Source organism: Salvelinus fontinalis, chromosome 34, assembly GCF_029448725.1.
Source record: "Salvelinus fontinalis isolate EN_2023a chromosome 34, ASM2944872v1, whole genome shotgun sequence".
NCBI classification, from domain to species: Eukaryota; Metazoa; Chordata; class Actinopteri; order Salmoniformes; family Salmonidae; genus Salvelinus; species Salvelinus fontinalis.
Genome location: NC_074698.1, coordinates 34,605,937 through 34,622,524, shown reverse-complemented (window position 1 = coordinate 34,622,524; position 16,588 = coordinate 34,605,937).

Genomic DNA, 16,588 nt, shown 5'->3' with positions numbered 1-16,588 from the left:
GAGAGATACTAACTAGAGGACAGTGACTGATAGAAATAGAGAGATACTAACTAGAGGACAGTGACTGATAGAGATACTAACTAGAGGACAGTGACTGATAGAGATACTAACTAGAGGACAGAGACTGATAGAGATACTAACTAGAGGACAGTGACTGATAGAAATAGAGAGAGATACTAACTAGAAGACAGTGACTGATAGAAATAGAGAGAGATACTAACTAGAGGACAGTGACTGATAGAAATAGAGAGAGATACTAACTAGAGGACAGTGACTGATAGAGATACTAACTAGAGGACAGTGACTGATAGAAATAGAGAGATATACTAACTAGAGGACAGTGACTGATAGAGATACTAACTAGAGGACAGTGACTGATAGAAATAGAGAGAGATACTAACTAGAGGACAGTGACTGATAGAAATAGAGAGAGATACTAACTAGAGGACAGTGACTGATAGAAATAGAGAGATAATAACTAGAGGACAGTGACTGATAGAGATACTAACTAGAGGACAGTGACTGATAGAAATAGAGAGAGATACTAACTAGAAGACAGTGACTGATAGAAATAGAGAGAGATACTAACTAGAGGACAGTGACTGATAGAAATAGAGAGAGATACTAACTAGAGGACAGTGACTGATAGAGATACTAACTAGAGGACAGTGACTGACAGAAATAGAGAGATATACTAACTAGAAGACAGTGACTGATAGAAATAGAGAGAGATACTAACTAGAGGACAGTGACTGATAGACATAGAGAGAGATACTAACTAGAAGACAGTGACTGATAGAAATAGAGAGAGATACTAACTAGAGGACAGTGACTGATAGAAATAGAGAGATACTAACTAGAGGACAGTGACTGATAGAGATACTAACTAGAGGACAGTGACTGATAGAGATACTAACTAGAGGACAGTGACTGATAGAGATACTAACTAGAGGACAGTGACTGATAGAGATACTAACTAGAGGACAGTGACTGATAGAGATACTAACTAGAGGACAGTGACTGATAGAAATAGAGAGAGATACTAACTAGAGGACAGTGACTGATAGAAATAGAGAGAGATACTAACTAGAGGACAATGACTGATAGAATTAGAGAGATACTAACTAGAGGACAGTGACTGATAGAGATACTGACTAGAGGACAGTGACTGATAGAGATACTAACTAGAGGACAGTGACTGATAGAGATACTAACTAGAGGACAGTGACTGATAGAGATACTAACTAGAGGACAGTGACTGATAGAGATACTAACTAGAGGACAGTGACTGATAGAAATAGAGAGAGATACTAACTAGAGGACAGTGACTGATAGAGATACTAACTAGAGGACAGTGACTGATAGAAATAGAGAGATATACTAACTAGAAGACAGTGACTGATAGAAATAGAGAGAGATACTAACTAGAGGACAGTGACTGATAGAAATAGAGAGAGATACTAACTAGAAGACAGTGACTGATAGAAATAGAGAGAGATACTTACTAGAGGACAGTGACTGATAGAAATAGAGAGATATACTAACTAGAGGACAGTGACTGATAGACATAGAGAGAGATACTAACTAGAAGACAGTGACTGATAGAAATAGAGAGAGATACTAAAGGACAGTGACTGATAAAAATAGAGAGAGATACTAACTAGAAGACAGTGACTGATAGAAATAGCGAGAGATACTAACTAGAAGACAGTGACTGATAGAAATAGAGAGATACTAACTAGAGGACAGTGACTGATAGAAATAGAGAGAGATACTAACTAGAGAACAGTGACTGATACAAATAGAGAGAGATACTAACTATAGGACAGTGACTGATATACAGTTGAAGTTGGAAGTTTACATACACCTTAGCCAAATACATTTAAACTCAGTTTTTCACAATTCCTGACATTTAATCCTAGTAAAAATTCCCTGTCTTAGGTCAGTTAGGATCACCACTTTAATTTAAGAATGTGAAATGTCAGAATAATAGTAGAGAGAATGATTTATTTCAGCTTTTATTTCTTTCATCACATTCCCAGTGGGTCAGAAGTTTACATACACTCAAGTATTTGGTAGCATTGCCTTTAAATTGTTTAAATTGGGTCAAACGTTCCGGGTAACCTTCCACAAGCTTCCCACAGTAAGTTGGGGGACTTTTGGCCCATTCCTCATGACAGAGCTGGTGTAACTGAGTCAGGTTTGTAGGCCTCTTTGCTCGCACACGCTTTTTCAGTTCTGCCCACAAATTTTCTATAGGATTGAGGCAAGGGCTTTGTGATGGCCACTCCAATACCTTGACTCTGTTGTCCTTAGGCCATTTTCCCACAACTTTGGAAGTGTGCTTGGGGTCATTGTCCATTTGGAAGACCCATTTGCGACCAAGCTTTAACTTCCTGACTGATGTCTTAAGATTCAATATATGACTGATAGAAATAGAGAGAGATACTAACTAGAGGACAGTGACTGATAGAGATAGAGAGAGATACTAACTAGAGGACAGTGACTGATAGAAATAGAGAGAGATACTAACTAGAGGACAGTGACTGATAGAAATAGAGAGATACTAACTAGAGGACAGTGACTGATAGAGATACTAACTAGAGGACAGTGACTGATAGAAATAGAGAGAGATACTAACTAGAAGACAGTGACTGATAGAAATAGAGAGAGATACTAACTAGAGGACAGTGACTGATAGAAATAGAGAGAGATACTAACTAGAGGACAGTGACTGATAGAGATACTAACTAGAGGACAGTGACTGATAGAAATAGAGAGAGATACTAACTAGAAGACAGTGACTGATAGAAATAGAGAGAGATACTAACTAGAGGACAGTGACTGATAGAAATAGAGAGAGATACTAACTAGAGGACAGTGACTGATAGACATAGAGAGAGATACTAACTAGAGGACAGTGACTGATAGAGATACTAACTAGAGGACAGTGACTGATAGAAATAGAGAGATATACTAACTAGAGGACAGTGACTGATAGAGATACTAACTAGAGGACAGTGACTGATAGAAATAGAGAGATATACTAACTAGAGGACAGTGACTGATAGAGATACTAACTAGAGGACAGTGACTGATAGAAATAGAGAGAGATACTAACTAGAGGACAGTGACTGATAGAAATAGAGAGAGATACTAACTAGAGGACAGTGACTGATAGAAATAGAGAGAGATACTAACTAGAAGACAGTGACTGATAGAAATAGAGAGAGATACTAACTAGAGGACAGTGACTGATAGAAATAGAGAGAGATACTAACTAGAAGACAGTGACTGATAGAAATAGAGAGAGATACTAACTAGAGGACAGTGACTGATAGACATAGAGAGAGATACTAACTAGAAGACAGTGACTGATAGAAATAGAGAGAGATACTAACTAGAGGACAGTGACTGATAGAAATAGAGAGATACTAACTAGAGGACAGTGACTGATAGAGATACTAACTAGAGGACAGTGACTGATAGAGATACTAACTAGAGGACAGTGACTGATAGAGATACTAACTAGAGGACAGTGACTGATAGAAATAGAGAGAGATACTAACTAGAAGACAGTGACTGATAGAAATAGAGAGAGATACTAACTAGAGGACAGTGACTGATAGAAATAGAGAGAGATACTAACTAGAGGACAGTGACTGATAGAGATACTAACTAGAGGACAGTGACTGATAGAAATAGAGAGATATACTAACTAGAGGACAGTGACTGATAGAGATACTAACTAGAGGACAGTGACTGATAGAAATAGAGAGAGATACTAACTAGAGGACAGTGACTGATAGAAATAGAGAGAGATACTAACTAGAGGACAGTGACTGATAGAAATAGAGAGATAATAACTAGAGGACAGTGACTGATAGAGATACTAACTAGAGGACAGTGACTGATAGAAATAGAGAGAGATACTAACTAGAAGACAGTGACTGATAGAAATAGAGAGAGATACTAACTAGAGGACAGTGACTGATAGAAATAGAGAGAGTTACTAACTAGAGGACAGTGACTGATAGAGATACTAACTAGAGGACAGTGACTGACAGAAATAGAGAGATATACTAACTAGAAGACAGTGACTGATAGAAATAGAGAGAGATACTAACTAGAGGACAGTGACTGATAGACATAGAGAGAGATACTAACTAGAAGACAGTGACTGATAGAAATAGAGAGAGATACTAACTAGAGGACAGTGACTGATAGAAATAGAGAGATACTAACTAGAGGACAGTGACTGATAGAGATACTAACTAGAGGACAGTGACTGATAGAGATACTAACTAGAGGACAGTGACTGATAGAGATACTAACTAGAGGACAGTGACTGATAGAGATACTAACTAGAGGACAGTGACTGATAGAGATACTAACTAGAGGACAGTGACTGATAGAAATAGAGAGAGATACTAACTAGAGGACAGTGACTGATAGAAATAGAGAGAGATACTAACTAGAGGACAATGACTGATAGAATTAGAGAGATACTAACTAGAGGACAGTGACTGATAGAGATACTGACTAGAGGACAGTGACTGATAGAGATACTAACTAGAGGACAGTGACTGATAGAGATACTAACTAGAGGACAGTGACTGATAGAGATACTAACTAGAGGACAGTGACTGATAGAGATACTAACTAGAGGACAGTGACTGATAGAAATAGAGAGAGATACTAACTAGAGGACAGTGACTGATAGAGATACTAACTAGAGGACAGTGACTGATAGAAATAGAGAGATATACTAACTAGAAGACAGTGACTGATAGAAATAGAGAGAGATACTAACTAGAGGACAGTGACTGATAGAAATAGAGAGAGATACTAACTAGAAGACAGTGACTGATAGAAATAGAGAGAGATACTTACTAGAGGACAGTGACTGATAGAAATAGAGAGATATACTAACTAGAGGACAGTGACTGATAGAAATAGAGAGAGATACTAACTAGTAGACAGTGACTGATAGAAATAGAGAGAGATACTAACTAGAAGACAGTGACTGATAGAAATAGAGAGAGATACTAACTAGAAGACAGTGACTGATAGAAATAGAGAGAGATACTAACTAGAGGACAGTGACTGATAGAGATACTAACTAGAGGACAGTGACTGATAGAAATAGAGAGATATACTAACTAGAGGACAGTGACTGATAGAGATACTAACTAGAGGACAGTGACTGATAGAAATAGAGAGAGATACTAACTAGAGGACAGTGACTGATAGAAATAGAGAGAGATACTAACTAGAGGACAGTGACTGATAGAAATAGAGAGATACTAACTAGAAGACAGTGACTGATAGAAATAGCGAAAGATACTAACTAGAAGACAGTGACTGATAGAAATAGAGAGATACTAACTAGAGGACAGTGACTGATAGAAATAGAGATAGATACTAACTAGAAGACAGTGACTGATAGAAATAGAGATAGATACTAACTAGAGGACAGTGACTGATAGAAATAGAGAGATACTAACTAGAGGACAGTGACTGATAGAGATACTAACTAGAGGACAGTGACTGATAGAGATACTAACTAGAGGACAGTGACTGATAGAAATAGAGAGAGTTACTAACTAGAGGACAGTGACTGATAGAAATAGAGAGAGATACTAACTAGAGAACAGTGACTGATACAAATAGAGAGAGATACTAACTAGAAGACAGTGACTGATAGAAATAGAGATACTAGCTAGAAGACAGTGACTGATATATATATAGAGAGAAACTAACTAGAGGACAGTGACTGATAGAAATAGAGAGAGATACTAACTAGAAGACAGTGACTGATAGAAATAGAGAGAGATACTAACTAGAGGACAGTGACTGATAGAAATAGAGAGAGATACTAACTAGAGGACAGTGACTGATAGAAATAGAGAGAGATACTAACTAGAAGACAGTGACTGATAGAAATAGAGAGAGATACTAACTAAAGGACAGTGACTGATAGAAATAGAGAGAGATACTAACTAGAAGACAGTGACTGATAGAAATATAGAGAGATACTAACTAGAGGACAGTGACTGATAGAAATAGAGATAGATACTAACTAGAGGACAGTGACTGATAGAAATAGAGAGATACTAACTAGAGGACAGTGACTGATAGAGATACTAACTAGAGGACAGTGACTGATAGAGATACTAACTAGAGGACAGTGACTGATAGAAATAGAGAGAGTTACTAACTAGAGGACAGTGACTGATAGAAATAGAGAGAGATACTAACTAGAGGACAGTGACTGATAGAAATAGAGAGATACTAACTAGAGGACAGTGACTGATAGAGATACTAACTAGAGGACAGTGACTGATAGAGATACTAACTAGAGGACAGTGACTGATAGAGATACTAACTAGAGGACAGTGACTGATAGAGATACTAACTAGAGGACAGTGACTGATAGAAATAGAGAGAGATACTAACTAGAGGACAGTGACTGATAGAGATACTAACTAGAGGACAGTGACTGATAGACATAGAGAGATATACTAACTAGAAGACAGTGACTGATAGAAATAGAGAGAGATACTAACTAGAGGACAGTGACTGATAGAAATAGAGAGAGATACTAACTAGAAGACAGTGACTGATAGAAATAGAGAGAGATACTTACTAGAGGACATTGACTGATAGAAATAGAGAGATATACTAACTAGAGGACAGTGACTGATAGAAATAGAGAGAGATACTAACTAGAAGACAGTGACTGATAGAAATAGAGAGAGATACTAACTAGAAGACAGTGACTGATAGAAATAGAGAGAGAAACTAACTAGAGGACAGTGACTGATAGAAATAGAGAGAGATACTAACTAGAGGACAGTGACTGATAGAAATAGAGAGATACTAACTAGAGGACAGTGACTGATAGAGATACTAACTAGAGGACAGTGACTGATAGAAATAGAGAGAGATACTAACTAGAAGACAGTGACTGATAGAAATAGAGAGAGATACTAACTAGAGGACAGTGACTGATAGAAATAGAGAGAGATACTAACTAGAGGACAGTGACTGATAGAGATACTAACTAGAGGACAGTGACTGATAGAAATAGAGAGATATACTAACTAGAAGACAGTGACTGATAGAAATAGAGAGAGATACTAACTAGAGGACAGTGACTGATAGACATAGAGAGAGATACTAACTAGAAGACAGTGACTGATAGAAATAGAGAGAGATACTAACTAGAGGACAGTGACTGATAGAAATAGAGAGATACTAACTAGAGGACAGTGACTGATAGAGATACTAACTAGAGGACAGTGACTGATAGAGATACTAACTAGAGGACAGTGACTGATAGAGATACTAACTAGAGGACAGTGACTGATAGAGATACTAACTAGAGGACAGTGACTGATAGAGATACTAACTAGAGGACAGTGACTGATAGAAATAGAGAGAGATACTAACTAGAGGACAGTGACTGATAGAGATACTAACTAGAGGACAGTGACTGATAGAAATAGAGAGATATACTAACTAGAAGACAGTGACTGATAGAAATAGAGAGAGATACTAACTAGAGGACAGTGACTGATAGAAATAGAGAGAGATACTAACTAGAAGACAGTGACTGATAGAAATAGAGAGAGATACTTACTAGAGGACAGTGACTGATAGAAATAGAGAGATATACTAACTAGAGGACAGTGACTGATAGAAATAGAGAGAGATACTAACTAGAAGACAGTGACTGATAGAAATAGAGAGAGATACTAACTAGAAGACAGTGACTGATAGAAATAGAGAGAGATACTAACTAGAGGACAGTGACTGATAGAAATAGAGATACTAACTAGAAGACAGTGACTGAAAGAAATAGAGAGAGATACTAACTAGAGGACAGTGACTGATAGAAATAGAGAGAGATACTAACTAGAAGACAGTGACTGATAGAAATAGAGAGAGATACTAACTAGAGGACAGTGACTGATAGAAATAGAGATACTAACTAGAAGACAGTGATTGATAGAAATAGAGAGAGATACTAACTAGAGGACAGTGACTGATAGAAATAGAGATACTAACTAGAAGACAGTGACTGATAGACATAGAGAGAGATACTAACTGGAAGACAGTGACTGATAGAAATAGAGAGATACTAACTAGAGGACAGTGACTGATAGAAATAGAGAGAGATACTAAAGGACAGTGACTGATAGACATAGAGAGAGATACTAACTAGAAGACAGTGACTGATAGAAATAGCGAGAGATACTAACTAGAAGACAGTGACTGATAGAAATAGAGAGAGATACTAACTAAAGGACAGTGATTGATAGAAATAGAGAGAGATACTAACTAGAAGACAGTGACTGATAGAAATATAGAGAGATACTAACTAGAGGACAGTGACTGATAGAAATAGAGAGAGATACTAACTAGAAGACAGTGACTGATAGAAATAGAGAGAGATACTAACTAGAAGACAGTGACTGATAGACATAGAGAGAGATACTAACTAGAGGACAGTGACTGATAGAAATAGAGAGATACTAACTAGAAGACAGTGACTGATAGAAATAGAGAGAGACACTAAAGGACAGTGACTGATAGACGTAGAGAGAGATACTAACTAGAAGACAGTGACTGATAGAGAGAGATACTAACTAGAGGACAGTGACTGATAGACATAGAGAGAGATACTAACTAGAAGACAGTGACTGATAGAAATAGAGAGAGATACTAAAGGACAGTGACTGATAAAAATAGAGAGAGATACTAACTAGAAGACAGTGACTGATAGAAATAGCGAGAGATACTAACTAGAAGACAGTGACTGATAGAAATAGAGAGATACTAACTAGAGGACAGTGACTGATAGAAATAGAGATACTAACTAGAGAACAGTGACTGATACAAATAGAGAGAGATACTAACTAGAAGACAGTGACTGATAGAAATAGAGATACTAACTAGAAGACAGTGACTGATATATATATAGAGAGAAACTAACTAGAGGACAGTGACTGATAGAAATAGAGAGAGATACTAACTAGAAGACAGTGACTGATAGAAATAGAGAGAGATACTAACTAGAGGACAGTGACTGATAGAAATAGAGAGAGATACTAACTAGAGGACAGTGACTGATAGAAATAGAGAGAGATACTAACTAGAAGACAGTGACTGATAGAAATAGAGAGAGATACTAACTAAAGGACAGTGACTGATAGAAATAGAGAGAGATACTAACTAGAAGACAGTGACTGATAGAAATATAGAGAGATACTAACTAGAGGACAGTGACTGATAGAAATAGAGAGAGATACTAACTAGAGGACAGTGACTGATAGAAATAGAGAGATACTAACTAGAGGACAGTGACTGATAGAGATACTAACTAGAGGACAGTGACTGATAGAAATAGAGAGAGATACTAACTAGAGGACAGTGACTGATAGAAATAGAGAGAGATACTAACTAGAGGACAGTGACTGATAGAAATAGAGAGATACTAACTAGAGGACAGTGACTGATAGAGATACTAACTAGAGGACAGTGACTGATAGAGATACTAACTAGAGGACAGTGACTGATAGAGATACTAACTAGAGGACAGTGACTGATAGAGATACTAACTAGAGGACAGTGACTGATAGAAATAGAGAGATATACAAACTAGAAGACAGTGACTGATAGAAATAGAGAGAGATACTAACTAGAGGACAGTGACTGATAGAAATAGAGAGAGAAACTAACTAGAAGACAGTGACTGATAGAAATAGAGAGAGATACTTACTAGAGGACAGTGACTGATAGAAATAGAGAGATATACTAACTAGAGGACAGTGACTGATAGAAATAGAGAGAGATACTAACTAGAAGACAGTGACTGATAGAAATAGAGAGAGATACTAACTAGAAGACAGTGACTGATAGAAATAGAGAGAGATACTAACTAGAGGACAGTGACTGATAGAAATAGAGATACTAACTAGAAGACAGTGACTGATAGAAATAGAGAGAGATACTAACTAGAGGACAGTGACTGATAGAAATAGAGAGAGATACTAACTAGAAGACAGTGACTGATAGAAATAGACAGAGATACTAACTAGAGGACAGTGACTGATAGAAATAGAGATACTAACTAGAAGACAGTGACTGATAGAAATAGAGAGAGATACTAACTAGAGGACAGTGACTGATAGAAATAGAGATACTAACTAGAAGACAGTGACTGATAGACATAGAGAGAGATACTAACTAGAAGACAGTGACTGATAGAAATAGAGAGATACTAACTAGAAGACAGTGACTGATAGAAATAGAGAGAGATACTAAAGGACAGTGACTGATAGACATAGAGAGAGATACTAACTAGAAGACAGTGACTGATAGAAATAGCGAGAGATACTAACTAGAAGACAGTGACTGATAGAAATAGAGAGAGATACTAACTAAAGGACAGTGACTGATAGAAATAGAGAGAGATACTAACTAGAAGACAGTGACTGATAGAAATATAGAGAGATACTAACTAGAGGACAGTGACTGATAGAAATAGAGAGAGATACTAACTAGAAGACAGTGACTGATAGAAATAGAGAGAGATACTAACTAGAAGACAGTGACTGATAGACATAGAGAGAGATACTAACTAGAGGACAGTGACTGATAGAAATAGAGAGATACTAACTAGAAGACAGTGACTGATAGAAATAGAGAGAGATACTAAAGGACAGTGACTGATAGACATAGAGAGAGATACTAACTAGAAGACAGTGACTGATAGAGAGAGATACTAACTAGAGGACAGTGACTGATAGACATAGAGAGAGATACTAACTAGAAGACAGTGACTGATAGAAATAGAGAGATACTAACTAGAAGACAGTGACTGATAGAAATAGAGAGAGATACTAAAGGACAGTGACTGATAGAAATAGAGAGAGATACTAACTAGAAGACAGTGACGGATAGAAATAGCGAGAGATACTAACTAGAAGACAGTGACTGATAGAAATAGAGAGATACTAACTAGAGGACAGTGACTGATAGAAATAGAGAGAGATACTAACTAGAGAACTGTGACTGATACAAATAGAGAGAGATACTAACTAGAAGACAGTGACTGATAGAAATAGAGATACTAACTAGAAGACAGTGACTGATATATATATAGAGAGAAACTAACTAGAGGAGAGTGACTGATAGAAATAGAGAGAGATACTAACTAGAATACAGTGACTGATAGAAATAGAGAGAGATACTAACTAGATTACAGTGACTGATAGAAATAAAGAGAGATACTAACTAGAGGACAGTGACTGATAGAAATAGAGAGAGATACTAACTAGAAGACAGTGACTGATAGAGATACTAACTAGAGGACAGTGACTGATAGAAATAGAGAGAGATACTAACTATAGGACAGTGACTGATAGAAATAGAGAGAGATACTAACTAGAGGACAGTGACTGATAGAAATAGAGAGATACTAACTAGAGGACAGTGACTGATAGAGATACTAACTAGAGGACAGTGACTGATAGAGATACTAACTAGAGGACAGTGACTGATAGAGATACTAACTAGAGGACAGTGACTGATAGAGATACTAACTAGAGGACAGTGACTGATAGAGATACTAACTAGAGGACAGTGACTGATAGAAATAGAGAGAGATACTAACTAGAGGACAGTGACTGATAGAGATACTAACTAGAGGACAGTGACTGATAGAAATAGAGAGATATACTAACTAGAAGACAGTGACTGATAGAAATAGAGAGAGATACTAACTAGAGGACAGTGACTGATAGAAATAGAGAGAGATACTAACTAGAAGACAGTGACTGATAGAAATAGAGAGAGATACTAACTAGAAGACAGTGACTGATAGAGAGAGATACTAACTAGAGGACAGTGACTGATAGACATAGAGAGAGATACTAACTAGAAGACAGTGACTGATAGAAATAGAGAGATACTAACTAGAAGACAGTGACTGATAGAAATAGAGAGAGATACTAAAGGACAGTGACTGATAGAAATAGAGAGAGATACTAACTAGAAGACAGTGACGGATAGAAATAGCGAGAGATACTAACTAGAGGACAGTGACTGATAGAAATAGAGAGAGATACTAACTAGAGAACAGTGACTGATACAAATAGAGAGAGATACTAACTAGAAGACAGTGACTGATAGAAATAGAGATACTAACTAGAAGACAGTGACTGATATATATATAGAGAGAAACTAACTAGAGGACAGTGACTGATAGAAATAGAGAGAGATACTAACTAGAATACAGTGACTGATAGAAATAGAGAGAGATACTAACTAGATTACAGTGACTGATAGAAATAAAGAGAGATACTAACTAGAGGACAGTGACTGATAGAAATAGAGAGAGATACTAACTAGAAGACAGTGACTGATAGAAATAGAGAGAGATACTAACTAAAGGACAGTGACTGATAGAAATAGAGAGAGATACTAACTAGAAGACAGTGACTGATAGAAATATAGAGAGATACTAACTAGAGGACAGTGACTGATAGAAATAGAGAGAGATACTAACTAGAGGACAGTGACTGATAGAAATAGAGAGATACTAACTAGAGGACAGTGACTGATAGAGATACTAACTAGAGGACAGTGACTGATAGAGATACTAACTAGAGGACAGTGACTGATAGAAATAGAGAGAGATACTAACTAGAGGACAGTGACTGATAGAAATAGAGAGAGATACTAACTAGAGGACAGTGACTGATAGAAATAGAGAGATAATAACTAGAGGACAGTGACTGATAGAGATACTAACTAGAGGACAGTGACTGATAGAGATACTAACTAGAGGACAGTGACTGATAGAGATACTAACTAGAGGACAGTGACTGATAGAGATACTAACTAGAGGACAGTGACTGATAGAGATACTAACTAGAGGACAGTGACTGATAGAAATAGAGAGAGATACTAACTAGAGGACAGTGACTGATAGAGATACTAACTAGAGGACAGTGACTGATAGAAATAGAGAGATATACTAACTAGAAGACAGTGACTGATAGAAATAGAGAGAGATACTAACTAGAGGACAGTGACTGATAGAAATAGAGAGAGATACTAACTAGAAGACAGTGACTGATAGAAATAGAGAGAGATACTTACTAGAGGACAGTGACTGATAGAAATAGAGAGATATACTAACTAGAGGACAGTGACTGATAGAAATAGAGAGAGATACTAACTAGAAGACAGTGACTGATAGAAATAGAGAGAGATACTAACTAGAAGACAGTGACTGATAGAAATAGAGAGAGATACTAACTAGAGGACAGTGACTGATAGAAATAGAGATACTAACTAGAAGACAGTGACTGATAGAAATAGAGAGAGATACTAACTAGAGGACAGTGACTGATAGAAATAGAGAGAGATACTAACTAGAAGACAGTGACCGATAGAAATAGAGAGAGATACTAACTAGAGGACAGTGACTGATAGAAATAGAGATACTAACTAGAAGACAGTGACTGATAGACATAGAGAGAGATACTAACTAGAAGACAGTGACTGATAGAAATAGAGAGATACTAACTAGAAGACAGTGACTGATAGAAATAGAGAGAGATAGTAAAGGACAGTGACTGATAGACATAGAGAGAGATACTAACTAGAAGACAGTGACTGATAGAAATAGCGAGAGATACTAACTAGAAGACAGTGACTGATAGAAATAGAGAGAGATACTAACTAAAGGACAGTGACTGATAGAAATAGAGATACTAACTAGAAGACAGTGACTGATAGAAATAGAGATACTAACTAGAAGACAGTGACTGATAGAAATAGAGAGAGATACTAACTAGAAGACAGTGACTGATAGAAATAGAGAGAGATACTAACTAGAAGACAGTGACTGATAGACATAGAGAGAGATACTAACTAGAGGACAGTGACTGATAGAAATAGAGAGATACTAACTAGAAGACAGTGACTGATAGAAATAGAGAGAGATACTAAAGGACAGTGACTGATAGACATAGAGAGAGATACTAACTAGAAGACAGTGACTGATAGAGAGAGATACTAACTAGAGGACAGTGACTGATAGACATAGAGAGAGATACTAACTAGAAGACAGTGACTGATAGAAATAGAGAGATACTAACTAGAAGACAGTGACTGATAGAAATAGAGAGAGATACTAAAGGACAGTGACTGATAGACATAGAGAGAGATACTAACTAGAAGACAGTGACTGATAGAAATAGAGAGATACTAACTAGAGGACAGTGACTGATAGAAATAGAGAGATACTAACTAGAGGACAGTGACTGATAGAAATAGAGAGAGATACTAACTAGAGAACAGTGACTGATACAAATAGAGAGAGATACTAACTAGAGGACAGTGACTGATAGAAATAGAGAGAGATACTAACTACAAGACAGTGACTGATAGAAATAGAGATACTAACTAGAAGACAGTGACTGATATATATATAGAGAGAAACTAACTAGAGGACAGTGACTGATAGAAATAGAGAGAGATACTAACTAGAAGACAGTGACTGATAGAAATAGAGAGAGATACTAACTAGAGGACAGTGACTGATAGAAATAGAGAGAGATACTAACTAGAAGACAGTGACTGATAGAAATAGACAGAGATACTAACTAGAGGACAGTGACTGATAGAAATAGAGATACTAACTAGAAGACAGTGACTGATAGAAATAGAGAGAGATACTAACTAGAGGACAGTGACTGATAGAAATAGAGATACTAACTAGAAGACAGTGACTGAAAGACATAGAGAGAGATACTAACTAGAAGACAGTGACTGATAGAAATAGAGAGATACTAACTAGAAGACAGTGACTGATAGAAATAGAGAGAGATACTAAAGGACAGTGACTGATAGACATAGAGAGAGATACTAACTAGAAGACAGTGACTGATAGAAATAGCGAGAGATACTAACTAGAAGACAGTGACTGATAGAAATAGAGAGAGATACTAACTAAAGGACAGTGACTGATAGAAATAGAGAGAGATACTAACTAGAAGACAGTGACTGATAGAAATATAGAGAGATACTAACTAGAGGACAGTGACTGATAGAAATAGAGAGAGATACTAACTAGAAGACAGTGACTGATAGAAATAGAGAGAGATACTAACTAGAAGACAGTGACTGATAGACATAGAGAGAGATACTAACTAGAGGACAGTGACTGATAGAAATAGAGAGATACTAACTAGAAGACAGTGACTGATAGAAATAGAGAGAGATACTAAAGGACAGTGACTGATAGACATAGAGAGAGATACTAACTAGAAGACAGTGACTGATAGAGAGAGATACTAACTAGAGGACAGTGACTGATAGACATAGAGAGAGATACTAACTAGAAGACAGTGACTGATAGAAATAGAGAGATACCAACTAGAAGACAGTGACTGATAGAAATAGAGAGAGATACTAAAGGACAGTGACTGATAGAAATAGAGAGAGATACTAACTAGAAGACAGTGACGGATAGAAATAGCGAGAGATACTAACTAGAAGACAGTGACTGATAGAAATAGAGAGATACTAACTAGAGGACAGTGACTGATAGAAATAGAGAGAGATACTAACTAGAGAACAGTGACTGATACAAATAGAGAGAGATATTAACTAGAAGACAGTGACTGATAGAAATAGAGATACTAACTAGAAGACAGTGACTGATATATATATAGAGAGAAACTAACTAGAGGACAGTGACTGATAGAAATAGAGAGAGATACTAACTAGAATACAGTGACTGATAGAAATAGAGAGAGATACTAACTAGATTACAGTGACTGATAGAAATAAAGAGAGATACTAACTAGAGGACAGTGACTGATAGAAATAGAGAGAGATACTAACTAGAAGACAGTGACTGATAGAAATAGAGAGAGATACTAACTAAAGGACAGTGACTGATAGAAATAGAGAGAGATACTAACTAGAAGACAGTGACTGATAGAAATATAGAGAGATACTAACTAGAGGACAGTGACTGATAGAAATAGAGAGAGATACTAACTAGAGGACAGTGACTGATAGAAATAGAGAGATACTAACTAGAGGACAGTGACTGATAGAGATACTAACTAGAGGACAGTGACTGATAGAGATACTAACTAGAGGACAGTGACTGATAGAAATAGAGAGAGATACTAACTAGAGGACAGTGACTGATAGAAATAGAGAGAGATACTAACTAGAGGACAGTGACTGATAGAAATAGAGAGATACTAACTAGAGGACAGTGACTGATACAGATACTAACTAGAGGACAGTGACTGATAGAGATACTAACTAGAGGACAGTGACTGATAGAGATACTAACTAGAGGACAGTGACTGATAGAGATACTAACTAGAGGACAGTGACTGATAGAGATACTAACTAGAGGACAGTGACTGATAGAAATAGAGAGAGATACTAACTAGAGGACAGTGACTGATAGAGATACTAACTAGAGGACAGTGACTGATAGAAATAGAGAGATATACTAACTAGAAGACAGTGACTGATAGAAATA